At 31.8% G+C, this 18,226-nt stretch overlaps 1 protein-coding gene across 2 annotated transcripts in view; it reads left to right on the forward strand.

The window, feature by feature from the left end:
* The first annotated feature begins 5,694 nt into the window (after positions 1-5,694).
* Positions 5,695-18,226, forward strand: part of Csk (C-terminal Src kinase) — a 163,881-nt gene continuing 151,349 nt past the window's right edge. The window contains exon 1 of one of the 2 annotated variants that reach the window (XM_075382513.1): positions 5,695-5,849. The gene's annotated coding sequence lies outside the window, so the exon portion shown is untranslated. Of the gene's footprint in view, positions 5,850-5,917; positions 6,013-18,226 lie in introns of those variants that run through there. The other variant, XM_075382517.1, reaches the window with a different exon arrangement.

The following is an 18,226-nucleotide window of genomic DNA, read 5'->3' on the forward strand; positions in this document are numbered from 1 at the left end:
CTGGCAGTGAACCCAGCTGACCTTAATTCTACTGGAAATTAACTTAGTTGCAGCCCTCTGATTGGTTATTACTGTCGCATTTCGAGTATTTCCATAAGCCTGCCATGATGAGGTAATTCTGAAAGACTCAAGTGTCTCCAATAACAGCCGTAATAGCCTCCCTTAATTTTTGCGCTGTGGTACTCTCTTCCATGTCTTTAACGTGTACCACTGCGCGTCGGTCGCCCTTAGTTCGAAAATCCACTTGAAGGTCAGAATCCCTGTCTCTCAATGTTGCGGTAAACTGAGCCGCATCTTTAGCATCTTTAATTCTGACTTCCAAGTCTTCATTTCTACCCTTGCGAAGGGACAGGATTTCCCCTGCCTCGTCTTTAAAGATCTTATCCTTTACAGTCCGGAGTAGATCAGCATACGACTTGCCCTGTGACCGGACAACCACCACTTTGCTGCCCTCCACAGTAGGTGTTGATCGCCGAGCAGAAGCAGATCTAGAACGCGTCCTACTCTCTTCAGTCTTTTTCGGCGCTACCATCAATGCAGGCGTCTCACTAGTCCTGAACAGATAGATAACCATCTTCTTAATCATGACACCAATAGGACCACTTGGCAGAACGAACGCCGCATTAGGGGCTTAGTAAGATCTTCTTGACCGCGCCTAGTATACACCCAGCAGCAGCCCTGTCGCCCTCTGTCGAGTCGTAGAAAACAGTATACTTATTGGTCTGAGTATCGTATTCGTCATCCATAATGACAGAAGTGTCTACAGCTATCATTCCAGGCTTCTTGCCCTCTGCCATTGCCCTTTTGGACTTGATGATATCAATAAATTGACAGGTATCTGTAACACCCTCTGCAGGCAAGGTAATTAATTTGGCTTTAGACATTGTCCAGGCAGACCATCTCTTAGCGGTCATATCCAGAAGTTCCTCATCAGTTAGTTCAAGACTTAATATGTCTTACTGATCTGCACCAGGGGGGCATATCAGTCTGTGTATATTGCGAACTGGTCTCTGGAGAAGTCGTAGTCTCCTGCAGATGTTTTAAAGCAGTGTATACTTCTCTTAATTCTTTACTATGGTCATACATATAATTTAACATGTTTTTTTCCAGATGTTGTTTGTAACGCATCATCGCTTGTCCTAGTCGATGAGTAACCTCCTTTAAGCCACCAGTATAGACCACTTCTTCAGAGGAGGGTTGTCTAATTCGTTTTTTTACCCTTGGGATCAGTCGGTTTCAGCGGCGGAAGGCCTGAGGATCCCTGTCCACCAGCATAACTTTGTTCTGTTTTATCCGCCATGGATGATAAATAAACTCAACATCTATGTAGCAGTTGTGTTCTCCAAGTAATTCCCTTTAATTTGATACCCCACACGTAGGGTAGCCAAAAATAAAGGGGGGTCAATGGTCCCCCAAAATCTAAAAAAAATTAGGGGGGTTAATCAATCGGGAATGACCCAATTCGTATAGATCCTGAACGGTTTTGATCCAGGACCAACAGGGCGGTCAAAAAAAAGGGGGGTCAAAACGGTCCCCCAAAATAAAAAAAAAATAAGGGGGGTCAATCGATAGGGAATGACCCAATTCGTATAGATTCTGAACAGTTTTGGTCTACGACCAACGGGTAACAAGATATGGACGTTTAAAGTTATATGAAGTTAAAAGTCTGTAAACGCTTAGAAAAAATTCAGTATACCTACTGTTATTAGTGAAAATTTTCCAAGTCCTTATTTACGTTAAATACCGTGACGTCACTCTCCTGTATTAATTTGCACAAAATGTCCACTATAAAAAACAGAAATAACTCAGTTGTCCGTTGTCTAATTTTCACAAAATTTTAAACACTTATTTGTATATCCATCCTCGATGTGAATCCAAAATTTACGTTTTAAAAAAATAAAAAACAAAAAAGTTTTTTAAAAAATTTAAAAAACTTAGTAATCCGTTAACCAAAAATTCTATTTTTTCTTTAGACTTGTCCAGTAGTCCAATCACAATGTTAAACAGCACTTTCCTGATAGATAAAGCCGAAAAAACCCGATCAAAAAGCAAAAAAACAGCAGAGCGAAAATAGCACGTCTTAACAGTCTGAGTTCTCCCACTCAACTAGGGTAAAAAAGCTGTTCAAAAACTCTCTATTATGACTTATTCTCTGGCGTGATTGTTGTAAATTTGTTCAGTATTACCAGGTTTCTTGAATGGTGTATGCAACAAAGGTGTAATAATATAACCACTGTCTTCCAGCAAGCAAACACTACCATCAAATTTTGAAATAGCATGTAATGTTTTGCTTTGCTGCATCTCCAAATTCTGCTAATAGGGGTGCTGCCTGGCCATGAACCATCTACACTAGTATTTCTTCCTTTTGCATTGTAAGTCATCTCAATGTTCATACTCACTCACTACTGTAGATTTATATAGCAGTCGCCAAACTGCACTGGTTTTTTTAATTTCAACATGGATGCAGTCTGCTGTACTAATGACACATGAAATCTTAAACTTGACACTCTCCTGTTGTTTAGCTGCATTAAACTGACTTTGAGTACATGGAAAAGTAAACCAGTCACATGCTTTCTCATTAATCCTGTCCAAAACAAAATAAAATGTTTTGTAGATCGACGCACTCCAAAATCTTCATTCACTCGTAATTGAAATCCTGGGTCGGACAGGTAACGCAAAAATATTTTCATTTTTTGTTGCAATATTAATGCACCTCCCCCTTTTCTTGTTGAATTCTGGTAAAAATGTTCTGCCCAGATTCTCAACTGATTCTTTTTCAAATCTAACAAGTTCTTTATTCCTATAAGAGCTTAACACCATCTCTCCTAGTATTTTTTTTTTTTCAGAACTTAGATTCTTAAAACAGTCATGACAAAAAAAAGTGCTGTTGTTTAAGGTTGATCAGATGCTGCAATACAAATGAACCAGCATTTACTTATAGATTTCAGTAAACAGTAATGTTTATTCACTCAATTTCAGTAATTACTTACATAAAATCAGTAACTGTGTGTGGTTCTCACAAATATTTATAAATATTTACAAGTAAAACAAATACTGAATATGTAAATAGAACACTAAATACTTGGAATTTATTCACCTACCTCAGCTATTTACTTGAAAAAGAGCAAGTAAAAGTAATTACTCATTTTTATTCACATTAGCCATTGTATGGATAGAAAATACTTTTCTAAAGAAGCAAAACCATTTTCTGATAATGGATATTTTCAATTCATTTTTTATTTATTTATTATTTAGGATATGTGAAGTAATTTTTTATTTTTTTTTAATTATTCTAACTGGGAAATTAAAATATAAAAATATATATTCTTCATCTGAGAAATATAAAAAAATCAAGCTTGTTGTAAAAGGGTCTCTTGTGTATTAAGAGAATCATTGTAACTCAAGCACTACTAATGCAAACAAACAAGCCAAACTAATATTAATTTCACTGTGGGATGTGGGGGCACAACGAGAGGCTTACTTTGTAGACATTCGCTGTTCTATGGTGGCAGTACACAGGGCCACACTTCATTATCATCTCTTGTTCTACTGACAGCAGTTTCCTTACAACAGTGCTTTCTCCATCTATTTCTGTCCTAAGCCTTCTTTTCTCTTTCGATCCCTTGAAGTACCAATCTTTATTTATAAACTTCATCCTTCTTCTTACTTGCTTTAATCTGTTTCCTACCCTGTTTCTTTTTCTTTTATGCATTTCCTGCACAGTTATTCTTTCTTCTTTAATCCTGTTCATTACTTTAATACTTCCTCATTCCTCACTTTATCCACCCATGTTACTTTCTTCTCTCCCTCTTCCTCATTATTCACTTCTATATAACAAGATATTCCATATTAATAGCATTTGGCTAACATCTTACTTAAACTTAAGTCCAGACTTTTACTACGCATTAATTTCCTCTTCTTACTGAGCGCTTACTTTGCCTTCTTTTGTTTCCATCATGCTCTTCCAGTCTTCTGTCACCATAAACCCCAAATATCTGTAACTTTTTTAACCTTTTCTGTTATTCCTTTACATGTCCTTACCACTAAATCCTCTTTATTGTCTACCTGCAATGCTTTAGTTTTTCCTATGTTTATTTTCATTCCTTTCTCCAGGAAGGATTGCTAACTATCTTTAAAAAGCATATATGACATTAGCTAAAGTTACGATATTAACAAACCTCATGCATCTTATTTTTTCCTCCTAGACTTATTCCTTCTTCTCTTTCTTTTAATATATTCCTTATCATATCTTCAATGTAAATATAGAAGTGTCTGTGAGAAGTAGAATCCTAGCCTAACACCTTGATCTAGACCTAACTTACCCAGTTGGTCATATTCTTACTTTCATTGCTGCTGTTTTTCTCATGTGAAATTCTTTTATTAACCTCTACCTTTCTATTTTTTCTTTAAGAAACTCCATAGTTATTAGATATGCTTCAACTGTAGCACTGAAAGTGTTAACGCAACCACTCTGATGGGACAAAAAAAAAGATAATAACACAAGTATTGCATTAAAACAGTACTCCCTCCATATTATAAAACACGATTTAATAACAAATCCTGCTTAATCCAAACTCATTTATTTGTTCTTTACATATTACACCTTTTTTTCCATATTATATTTAGTATGAAATGAGATTAATTCCCTAAATTATGAGTTTGATAAAATTATTTATTTTATTTAGAGTTAGTAAACCACTTTTACTGTAGTAATTTTACACAAAAGTAATGAAGTTTTAGCCCTCTGCTACTCATTTTCAGTATGTACAATAATCTTTTGGGACATTTTTCAAAACACTTTATTTTCAAGCTCATTACAAATTATAGCCATCTGTGTTTGTTTTTTTTTCAGTTATAATGTGAGGTTCAGAAGGAGCATAATTATGGTTCAGGTTGGTGAATTGTTTTTATTTGAATTATTAATTTTCAACTGACATGTGTTCATTACATTATTTTGATTTTGTTCATTCTTGCCTCAGTATTATAATAAAGTGTTGCTGAACTTGCCTCGTTTAGTCGCCTGTATTGTTTGTAAGTCGAAAAATGAAATAAAAATAATAATTACGTGCAAAAATAATAATGTTTTGGAAAACAATATTTCAAAAGATTTCAGTATGTGTTGTCACAACCTCGTAGATTCGTTGGGGTAAGTATACGAAAATTTGGAAAAAGATTAATAATTCAATTGGAGAGTTTATTACTGTTATTTAAATTTTTTCAGTGGACAAACTTTTACTCCATATCTAAAATGTACAACTGGTAATCCGATGATTTTCAATTTATACCAAACCGCTTTCGGATTTAACGCTGGCGCCACAAGTTTCTTTTGTCTATCATTGTCTATATTTGTGGATCCATCTCAAAATAATACAACAAATTATTTAATTTTAGGGGTGTAAATTCTTATACTGTTGAACCATTCGATCTCTTGATTATTATTACTCAACCATGTTATGGATATTATTTAGTTCTAATTTTTCGATTTTTTTTTTCAATGTATCAATAGGATGGTATAAAGTACGTGAACATATCCTAAATTTTGCTATAAGGCCGAGTTAAAGTTTACATTGCAATTATTATATTTTATTCAGGAAAAAATTGTGTTAGTCATTTGGTAGGTGGTGTTTGATAACAAGAAAAATAAAAAAGGAATTTTTTATTTCTGGTAATGCGTTGGTTAACCTGTAAAGAATTCAAAGATGGCAGAAGTGAATTTGTCGTAGCGTAGGATCGTGTGACGTTGTGGATTAGAAGTGTAGTTATTTGTTTACTGTTGTGTTTGAAATTATTAACATTTTGGTTATCGAGGGTAATTAATGATTCAAGACCATACTTATGAATGTTATCTAGTGAGTTGAATTTTTATAGATTTATATTATTATTATTGAAGTATTACGTATTTTACTTGGTTTATTACAGGTCAGATGCATTGGAAAGTCGAAATTTTGTCGAGTAGTCTTGTTGGTTAGAAAGCGTAATAGTTTTTTATCACATCACTGTAACTTTCTACAGGTACCATCATATCTTTTTTTTGTTTATTTATCATTAGTCTCTTTTTAATGTACAGAAATTTGTTAGTGTTTATTTTTAATTCAGCATTTTCATTTTTTTCAAATTAGAAGTAGCTTTTTAAAGTTACTTCCATCTTCATGGTTTATATCTAAGAGTATCTAATTTTTTGTATACATGTACATGATTATAATTATTTACCTAAATGTAATTTCAGTATTAAATATTGAAATTACATTTAACATTCTTTAATTTGTGTGCTTTCTAGTTTGTTTTGAAACGTATCAAGAAATTTGTTCATAGTTATGCATTTTATGTTTGTAATTAACTTTGTGTGCAAAATATACTTCTTTGTTAAACTTATACAAATTAAACAAGTCGCAGCTGTTTCTACAGTTTTTCATTGAAATTGTGAGAAATGTAGGCTTCAACCAAGTCCATATTACTGGTTGTTCCTTGTACTAAATTATACAGTTGGTGTATGCATTACAATGGAGAAATTTTAAATAAATAGGATTCTAGTTGTTACATGTGGAAGTAATACATAGTTAATAAATGTGTGCTTAATTTGATGTAATGCTTAAGCAGTGTATTAATTCATTAATTATTCTTTTACTTTTATGGTACCAATTCAATCACTTTATTCTATATTCTTATTTTTAGTTGATGCTTCCAAGATGTTCTACGTGTTGTAGAACTATCAGGATATAGTGTAATTGTTCACTTTTACTTTGCATTTGTAGAGCTTGGTCAGAGACTTTCTGTTCGTACCAAGCCCTAATAATTTTAAGTTATTTAAATTATGTACAGGTTTTTAACGCTGTGGTGTGTTCATTACGTTGCTATTTCATAATGTTTCAAAACTAAAACAATTTCAGTTTTCTTAACTATTATTTATTATAAAATTATTTGTTTACAAAATGTAAATCAATTCATGTACTTAATTTATTTATTTTATGACTTGTTTATACAACATCAGTTGTATTTTTATAATTTCATTTTTGAAAAACCTTACTTTAAAATAGATGTGAACTTGGAAAAGGAATATTGTCAATTGTCTTAATTGGGGATAATGTATTTATCCCAAATTAATACCAAAATCATAAATTCTTCGTAACAGTTTTCTTTTTACATGTTTTAGGTATGTTTATTAATTTTTGCATTTATAAATGTTTTTTATAGGTCCACAAAATATTTTATAAGGCACTTGTTGATATTGCATACTTTTTCTACCCTAAATGAATTGGTATAAGTGTTAATGAGTTGGCTGGCAGTTATAACTTTTGTTAAGTTATGCTAAGAAATGTAGTCATTTGTTCAGCAGGTGATTTAAAATTACTTTAGAGTTTGATATTTGTCTGTGCATGTTTATATGTCTCTTATTCTGCATATATATATATATATATATATATATACATTCAAATATAAAAAAACAGTATGATAGAATGAAACAAAAATCTGGAAGAAGGAATGGTTATATTCATGTCTGGTTCTCAGTTACTAGACGGAAAGCTTTCCAAATAGTTTGAGTGGTTACTTTTTCTTAGATCAGGGCCCACTGTAGCATACTGAGTTTCTGGTGCACATTAAAAATTAAACCCGTATTAAGATTTTTGTAGCTGACCCGACAGTTTAGTGCATAGTGGGTAGATTACATAAATAAATAATTTATTGGGATCTATGCGTAATTATATAATATACAGTTCATCTCAAGAGTGGTCTGGTTCCATTTGAATGAAAAGAGCTGTTTTGATGTTGTTTTGAAGGTTCAGCATAACACGCCATCCTTTGAAAAGCAACTTATTCATTAAAAAAAAAATTTATCTTGTTTTCTGATCGGTACATATTAATAAATTAAAAAATCATAAGATAAAATATGGAACTTTCTCAGCATTTTTCTGGATGGATTAAGGGAATTTTGGTAAAACCCTTGATTAAAGCATTTACAATTTATTGTAAAGTATAGATGTGATTGAAGTACATATTAATAATTTAAAATATAAACACGTGAATAATGTTAAAGTAAATAGATGAAAATATTAAATGTTCTTATGTGGAGTCGGTCATTCAAAGTCATTCACAGTCAGCCAGTCAGTAGCTCAGGTGGAGTTAAAAAATGCTCTAGCAAGGTTGCTCAGTGGAACCAAATGGGATCTCAGGGTTGATGTAGTTACAGTTGTAACTTTGGCAATTTGCCTATCTATGCATACAATTTTAGTAAACTAGTTATAATGTAGAAAGTATTTTCTTATATTATAATTATTAACCGACTTGAAAGGTGGTTCTAAAGTTGTATCATACTTGTATAGATGTATTTTCTTCTCGATAACATCTTAGCGTGCACCAAATTGAACGAACATTTTTTTAAATGTTAAAGGATGACTTCCCTGGTGGTCTCTTTCTATTGTTGAATGATTATTGGGCCGTAGAAAAAAGTACTGGTTAAAAACCACCTTTATGCCAGATGGCTAATGTATTTGCTCTTGAACTTACCAGTCTGCTGTCTATAAATATATATATATAAAGGTTGTGTAAGGAACAAGAATCATATTTGCACTATATAATTAAATAAGACAGTGTATAATATAACCCATAAAAATAATAGGTAAGTTGTATCTGCATGTTCCCAGAAGAACAGCACAGGTATATTTTTTTTTTAAAATGAGGTAAGATTAAGATTTACCTATTATGGGGGTGTTCGTTTACATGGCACTTTTAAATAGCACTTTTAAAGTAAAAGCAATGTTATACATGTCATAGGCGAATTGAAAAAATCAGGCTTATTGTAAAGATCCTATGACATTTTGCAATGCGCCTGGTAAATTGGAAAATTAAATAGCAATTTCTAAAAAGCCTGATATTTTTCAGGCGTATGGTATTGAGCCTACATAACTAGGCTAATTAGAAGATGTGCACTTGTTTGCTCATTAAAGAGAAATAGAGTCCAGTATAAGCATTATTGCTTATAATTATTAATATAATCTAATCAAACTTATGCTTGCTTCGCTTGCTAACCTTGACTAGCGAGTGTAGGTTAAGATTAGTTAGGTTATATTTATAATTTCTCTGCAAATACCACCAAATACCCACTAATTAAATAATGTGCAGACAATTGCACATTTTCTAATTAGCTTAATGTTGTATATATATATTTTTTAAAATCAATTCTTTTAAGAATCATATTCTTCTGTAGTATATACAGATTTATTTATTTTATTAGATCAACCGAAGTACAGAATAAATAAAGTAGGATGACTTATATCATGCATTTATTTATATTATTTAAAATTTAAAACCTTTAATCTTTTTATTTTAAGAATTTAAACTTTTATTCAGTTAAATTTAAAACAAAATTTAAAAATACAAAAAAAATAAATTAAAATTAACATTAAAAATCAAATAGTAACAATTTTTACATATGTAAAAATATGACGTTAAGGTAGGATGACTTACCTTTCCACTATATGTGCCGGAGTGTTTTCGTGATTTACTTGCATCATCACTGCATTACATATTCATCTCAAATTACATTACATGCTTCATAAAATACAATAACATATCATGCATTTTTTTAATCAAATTAAAATTAAAAATCAAAAATTCAAATTAAAATCAAATAAATATAATTTTAAGTAAAGCAATTATGCATGTTGTCAATTTAACTGAGCTTAGTCTTTTTTTTGTCTTGTCATTTGATGCAGCTCTCCAAGATTTCCTAGCTAGTGCCAGTCGTTTCACTTCAGATCCTACTTCCCTAACAATTTATTTTACATATTCCAAATGTTGTCTGCCTGCACAATTTTTCCCTTCTACCTGTCCCTCCAATATTAAAGCGACTATTCCAGGATGTCTTAATATGTGGCCTATAAGTCTGTCTCTTCTTTTAACTATAGTTTTCCAAATGCTTCTTTCTTCATCAGTTTATTGCAACAACTCTTCTTCTGTAATTTTATCCACCCATCTGATTTTTAACATTCTCCTATAGCACCTCATTTCAAAAGGTTCTAATCTTTTCTTCTCAGGTACTGCATTCGCTCAAGTTTCACTTCCATATAAAGCTACGCTCCAAACATATACTTTCAAAAATCTTTTCGTGATGTTTAAATTAAGTTTTGATGTATACAAATTATATTTCGGAATGAAGGCTCGTTTTGCCTGTGCTGTTCAGCATTTTATATCGCTCCTGCTACGTTCATCTTTAGTAATTCTACTTCGAGAATAACAAAATTCTTCTACCTCTGTAATATTCTCTCTTTCAATTTTTATATTCAGCAGTTCATCTACATTATTTCTACTACTACATTTCATTAGTTTTGTTTTGTTCTTGTTTATTTTCATGCAGTAGTTTTTGCGTAGGAGTTCCTCCATGCCGTTCATTGTTTCTTCTAAGTCTTTTTTACTCTCAAATAGAATTACTATATCATCAGCAAATAATAGCATCTAGTTGCTATATTGATTGTACTACTTATCTACTTTACTATATTGATTGAACTACTTATCTACTTTAGTATATTGATTGAAATATATTAATTATACATCACTATCAAAATAGGTGGTGGTGCCATCTACTGCAGCTTTCAAAATAATGTCATCCTCATATTCTGTCTGAAGGTTGATCATATTAAATTTATTTTTATGTATAAATAAATGCAGATGTGCAGTAAATAACATAAGTGCATGATATGTTATTGTATTTTATGAAGCTAGTAATGTAATTTGAGATGAATATGTAATGCAGTGATGATGCAAGTAAATCGCGAAAACCCTCCTGCATGGGATAAGGTAAGTAATCCTACTTTATTTATTCTGTGTTTTGGTTGATCTAATAAAATATATATATATAATATAGATAAAATTGTGTAATTGACATCAAAATAATAATTATAATTAATAATATAATTGTATATTTTGGTGCCGTTCTCCAATAAATTTTAATAGATTCTAAAACAGTTGGTAGGCATTTTAGTGGTTTGTTAAAGAATTAAATAAAGAATAAATAGAACATACCTTTTTATAATACATATTTTATTTCTGAAATAGTGGAATAGATTTTAATAAAATATATTTAATGATATAATATACTCTACAAACATTTGAATAATGCAATAGTACAAAAGTCAGTAAACTTCTTTTAAAATCAAAAGTACTGATTGATATATTGTTAATCGTGTGAGATTGCTTAATTGTGTTAAGAGTAATGGAAAAAAATGATCCTGTTTTGTGTCAAGAGAACATTGTTTTTTCATACAAGAAGTTTGCTTTGTAGGTCTGCCCTTTGATGAAGTTAAGAAACGAAAAAGAGTAAAATTTAAAAAGTGAACCTGTAAACAAAACTTTTTTAAAAAATTGTACGGAAAAGAAAAAAAAATTTCCACCATGTCCCCATCCCCAATACACTGTTAGAAACTTGTGAAACCAGTGCCAAATTCAAAAAAGTTTTGTAATCTATACCTTGTACAGTTGTACCATTTTTGTAACCATATCTTGTACAATTTTGTAATCTGTATCTGTTATACGCTTAATTCATTTAAAATTTGGTGCTGCCTTCCAAAAAATATCTTTCAGTGATTATTTTAAGAACATAGAAAAATTATTTTTTCCTGTAATTTTTTTAAATTTATTTTGTTGGAATCTTCAATTTCAAAAATAAATTGTTCAGTTACGTAAATATAATGGTTATTAATTACATAATAAAGGATTAAAAGTGTCAGAATTTGGATGATTTTTGTTAAGATTACATAGTCCATTTTAACATCAACGGGGTAATGTTTCTGCTAGCAGTTTCTATTTTATCTGTATTTACTTAATTTGTTCTTCTAATCACATACAGTTACAGAGTGATTTTTTAGTCCTGGTGTTACCCAATTTTAAATGTAATTTAAGAAAGGGAAATTTCGATGGAATTAAAATATGTATTTGTTACTTACAAAAGAGATTTAATAAAAAGCTATTACTTACATAATTGTTAAAGAATATGTTCAAAATGCCCACCCCTTGCGGTTATACACGCACGGACTCTTTTCAGCATATTAGCAGAAACCTTTTTAAAAGTTGCATTGGAAATATTCGTGATTAAGTCTGTAATATTTACTTTAAGTTCATCAATAGTGTGAGGATTGTTTTTGAAGGCCTCGGACTTAACATAGCCGCACAAAAAGTAGTCAGGAGATGTGAGTTCTGGGAGCCTTGGAGGTCATAAGCCCTTGCTTATTAGTCGATCATCAAAGAACTCTTGCAGAAAATCCACGGTTTCTCGAGACGTGTGGCATGTAGCGCCGTCTTGCTGAAACCAGAAATATAGTTCTTGAGGTTCCAGGAGGGACACAAATTGGTGCACAATATTCCTGTATTCTTCACCATTTACTATCTGTTCGAAGAATATGGGTCCGACTATACGATGACTAGATATATCGAACACCACACACCAATTTTTTCAGGATGCAAAGAGATGTCTTGTTAAGCGTTAGGGTTTTCAACCGCCCAAATTCGACAGTTTTGACTGTTCACATAACCATCGAGGTGGACCTAAGCTTCATCTCTAAAGAACACTGTTTAAAAATTTGATTCCGTTATCTTTTACGACAGACTTAAACCAACGGCAATATTGCAATCGCTTGCTTAAATATGGAGGCTGAAGCTCTTGGACTAATCGTACGCGATACGGATACAATTTCAATATTTTTGCAGCTTTCTGAACACTCGAATATGACAAACCGACTTTGCGTGGAAAGTTTTCGTAAAATTTTCCGTGGAGAATTGAACAATTTTGTTTTCACATTCTCTAAAACGTCATCTGTCAAGCGAGTCCGTCGACTACTACGTTTTCATTCGCAAACACTACTTGTCTCTCGAAATCGGTTTGCTAGCCTAGAAATTGACACTTTCTCTGGCGGAGGAACACCAACAAATTTAATTTGAAATGATTCTTTTACACTCGCGTACGATTTCGTAGCAAAATATTGTTCAAGAATGAAAACTCGTTCTATGGTAAAAGACATTCTGTTCGTAACACGACCGGAAACGGCACTAAAGTTTATACAGCTCAAGGAGAATCAACTCACACTGCCGTATCTATACCGGTTGAGTAGAGCTACCAAAACAAAATTTCCCTATCTTAAAAAAAAAAATTACCAGACATTAACAATTGGGTAACAGGGCTAAAAAATCACTCTGTATAATCCTTATGGAAGAGGTATACGATCATTGGGTGTATAAGCGGTGCCATGTACGTGTGTAGAAAAGAGAAGTGAACTAAGTTTCAATGCAAGGCAAAACGTCTTATATAAAAGGTTGTGTTTTTAAAGACATTCTTCTTTCTAAAGATTTATCGGGCGAATTTTGACGATTGTGTTCGATTACCTTTTATTATACCTTGTTAGAAATTCATAAAGTTGTTTTTCTAAGAAAACTCCTGGGAAAACTGGAAAAAATATTTTTAATAACTTAACCGTTAAGGATATTAAACCTTTTTTAATTGATGCCTTGTCATAGAAAATTCTACTTTTTTGTCAAAACTGGTTCCCCGTTATGAAATCCTTTCCTCTTCAAATCGGTAAAACTTATTAGTTTCAAAAAATACAACCTTACCTACCGTGAAAAATTTGATCAAATAGGTTGACATAAGGAATTAGATAATGTGTGTATCATAGAAATTCCATAAGTAGCTGGGCTCAGTGTTTGATTTGTACCGTTTAGTTTGTGTTGAGTATCGGCAGATCTCAACAATCTTCAGTGGTTTGTGTATGTCGAACAGATATCGGATGAACAAAATTTTTAATGCGATTAACCGTAAAAATGTTGATATCGGTTATGATTTCGTATGACATTGTAAGCACGCTATTTATCACACACTACGGTTATTCCTCGATCTATTTGATCATGAATAATCGGCATAAGCTATTACGGGTACAGTATGGAACCATAAATAGGTAACTTTTTTGTATTTCACCAAACTTCCGTTGGTTAACCAACTGAAATTTTTTTTTTTTTGTAAATTCATCCATCTTGATGACTTCAGTCGAACTTCTAATACTCATAGGAGATGCTAACAATTTAGCTGCGCTTCTTTTTTTTTATCGATCCAAAGATCGGCTAGGATCGCAAACCGATCGAGTCAATCGATGCGGAGTTCACCGCATCGAATGACTGCTTTCCATTTCATGTTTTCATAAAAGTTGCGATAACATCATTAATTATATGCTCTGTATATATTGGATTCTTGGTCTTCCTCTCGGTCGCTTCCCCTCGATGTAGACTTCTTCTATTTTAGTTTTTACGATTCACTTGTGGCACGCGTAGTACGACAAATAGATTCATCCGTTCCTTTCTTTCTGATAATTTTCCAATCGTTTCTTTCCTCTTCTATTCTGGTAAGAACTTCCGGGTCTTTTTTGTTTTTCCTCCACAATGTTTTTTTTTATTTTACTTAACCTATTAGGTATTAGTACGTAATTGCTTATATTATAATTATATGTTTATAAATATAATATAACCAAACTTAACCTATGCTTGCTTTGCTCGCTAACCTTGACTAGCAAGGGCAGGTTAAGTTTGTTTAGATTATATTTATAATTTCTCTGCAAATACCTCCAAATACCATATAGTTTTAATTATAACATGGGCAATTACTAATACGTAACGTAAAAAAAAAAACCATTGTGGGGATAAACAAAAAACACTCGAACCTCCTTATTTATGCTAACCCTGTTGATCCGTGGTACTTTCAAAACTTTCTGATAGCACTGCAACTCGAATGCGTGTAGCCTTCTGTGCTGTAACGTTCCTTTTGCCCAGGCCCCGCAGCTATTTAATGCTTATAGTCTATTATAATGCGTACATAGGTCTTGAGGTACCTTTAACTTGTTGCCAAATTAATTATTTAGCGGTCAGTACATTCCGCTTTCTTTCTTGAACGATGCTTCTTACATTATCTCCTATTTCTTTGTTTATTTTACTGCATATTCTTTGACTTGTAACCTCTCTCCATTTAGTAGTACTTTACATTACACTATCAAATTTTACTGCCCGTCATAACTTTAGTTTTGATCGCATTTATCTTTAGACTATATTCTTTGCTCAGAAATTCTTACATTGTTTGCATCGAATATCTTAACTCCCGGTTCGTTTCAATAATGATAGCGATGTTATCTGCAAATCGCGGCGTATTCTTTCTGCTACGGCTACTATAAATTTAACCGATCGATCGTAAACTTTGGCGAATATAATGAAGGGAAAGATCGGATCCCTGTTTTTCTGAACTTTTGTTTCTCCAAATCTAGATACACAAACCGTGCATAAACAGCCGTCCCGGTGTACAATCTCATTGCAATTGAAATCAAGTTTTCTTTAACAGAGTTTAATGGCTTTTCAATTCGAAGAAGCACATATATATAAATCTTGATCGTTATAAGCATGAATTTGAAAGAGATTCCACATCGACATAACATATGCGTTTAAACAATTTCTTTTTGAGTAATACAGCTTGTATAGATGTTTCCTTGGGGGGAATGATTAATGGATACAAGAAAAGTATCTTAAGATCCATAAAGTTTATCACAGACTTAAATTGCTCATGCCTGATTATTTTCCTTCTCCTTTATAAAATTAAATGCCCTTTAAATTGTACGCTTATATATTTTGCCTCGTCGATCAATCCCCATCGTTTCAGCCTAGGATTTCATAATTCTAGTTGAACTGAAGCCAGCTTACAATACATTCATTAGTCTTTCTTTTTACTTCTGGTAACAGAAATGTTTTCGCTGCAGTGATATGTAAGTCTAACCAGGGGGCTGCAGTTGGCGCTGGATTTCAGGTCAGCCACTATTTGTAGTTTTTCGCTTCGTGTTCGAAGTATATTTTCAGTGGTTTTTTCGGTATTAATTATAATAAAAATGGTGTTAAATTACGCGTGTGTGAGTGCTTAACACCTGTGCGAGTGCGTTTTTAAAAATAATTATCGGTAGTGAAGTTATAAGCAAAACTGTGAATATCTGTGAAAAACACGCGGTGAGCCGTAGTATTAACCTCTTTTAAATAGTATTCTAGTGTTTAATTTTAGGATAACTGCGAAGAAAACAGTTATTTACGTGAAAAATTAACGTTTGAAATAATATTAACCAGGGGGTTCCGTCCCCTGGACCCTCGACACGTTCGTATCCTCATGTTTTGTGAGAATATTAAATATTTTACAGATATTCATTAAAGAAAAAAAGATTAGTAATTTTACTTAATTATATTTCTGTTGACATAGTGACAGAAATGTAATGAAGTAAAAGGATTAATACATTTACATGTATGTCATTTACATTATATGTATGTCATGAGCATGGTGGTTCTATACTTTATTTTTATAAAATTTCAAAAAACTTATGTCTACAATAGTTTTTTAACAAAATATAAAAAATAATAAGTATAATAAATGTCAGTGTAAACAACGTACTGTTTATAGTACACAACACAATTTATTATACAGTTGTTAGTTCAGTTTTTTCTACTAGATGGTAGCGCTTCATTCAAAATAAAAATGTGACCACATGCAGCTAACAAACCAACGCACCGTGCTTAAGCTTTAAGACAATGCAAATCACTTCTTTTTAGAATGTTATTTTCTTAACTAAAGAAACGCAGTTTGCTAAAAAAATTTCAGATTTTTATACAAGGAATTCTTTCAATGTATGTGACTGATCAGTAAACAAAAAATAATAAAAAACCAACCCCCCCCCCCCAAAAGAAATTGTATAAAACTATGAGCCGTAAAATTTATAAACGCATTATACGGGATGTATGTCTCTTTTCTTGGAGGATTGTCATCCTGGAAATGCATTCGCATGCATTTTAAAGCAAAAAATTTGCGGACAACAGTTTCCTAGAGCCCTTCCTTTTTCATTCGATGTGCCACCGTTGAGATCTTGTAAATAAGGAAAGCTATGAAGAACTTTTCGGTGTGGAAATTACGCTCAATTTTTGAGTGCTTTTATAGTATCCTTTCGGCATGTTTTAAACGATCTGTCGTTTTCCAATATGGTGGCAAACTTCATTTTTTGAAATGGGAATCCCCAATTTTATAACATTTTCAGATATAGCACTTTATTCCAAAGATATTTTTATTTATAAACATTTTTCTTCAAACGCAACCGTTCACTAGTTTTATCTCATTTGCTATGGTATCCATATTATTAGTTTGATAAAATAGACAGATTATTTTCATAAATTGAAATAAAAACATAACTATTTTGTCGAATATTGTGTTTTATATTTGCATTTATTTACTAGAATAATGATATTACAGAATGCGGGCGCTGATTTAAAGTATTGTAAAACTATTAAACAAAAAAAGCGTACAGTTTTATTTAAAAGTTAGGCGAAATAATGAAATATAAAAATATAGCTGTATTTAAACTACAACAAAAGAATAAAATTACAACATTATGGACTTAAAACTTATATTGTTATATGGACTTAGATATTGTTAACTTATAGAGTACATATTGTCCAGAGTTCCCGTGGAGATGAGGTGTAGCTCCTGAATGATTATTTAGAGGACAAAGTACAAGATTAAAAATGTCAGAATTGTGTTTTAAATCAAAAATCTAAAAAAAATTTGAGTATCCATGAAAAAAAAAAGAAGAGTTTGGTATTATATTGGAAAAATGGGAGATTTAAAACACGGTGTATTTTTTAACAGTCAAAAATTGAGGAAGAATTCCCCGTTTAAAGTCCTTCGTAGCTTTGATTGTCTACAAAATCCTGACGGCGGCACACAAAATGAACACACTACATTTATAATATGATAGACGATTATATTATTATTTTTCAAAATTAAACTTTTTTAACTTATTCTTGATTCTATATTTATGAATGTACAGTCTTGGCTAAAAATATTAGAAATTTTTTGTAACTAAACGCAATATTTGGTTTACGAGAAAGTGCCTTTAATGTTATACTTCCGTTGCATTTTTAATAAATTAACGAAACATATAAATAATCGACCCAGCAATCTCTTTAAAATATAATTAAAAAGATTTTCTCTTATAGAAAAGTATTCTATCTGTGATTTTATAAATAATGCTAATTAAAACATCTTGAATTTTCTGCATTTCGTTCAACACGTTCATAATGTGTAAATATCTGGTCGAATAATTAAAATATCTTATTTTGTAATTTTTTTTTTCCCTAATATCTACATTGCAGTGTGCTCAACTAGTGAATAAGCAACCTC

This window comes from Lycorma delicatula, chromosome 1 (genome assembly GCF_047948215.1).
Source record: "Lycorma delicatula isolate Av1 chromosome 1, ASM4794821v1, whole genome shotgun sequence".
NCBI classification, from domain to species: Eukaryota; Metazoa; Arthropoda; class Insecta; order Hemiptera; family Fulgoridae; genus Lycorma; species Lycorma delicatula.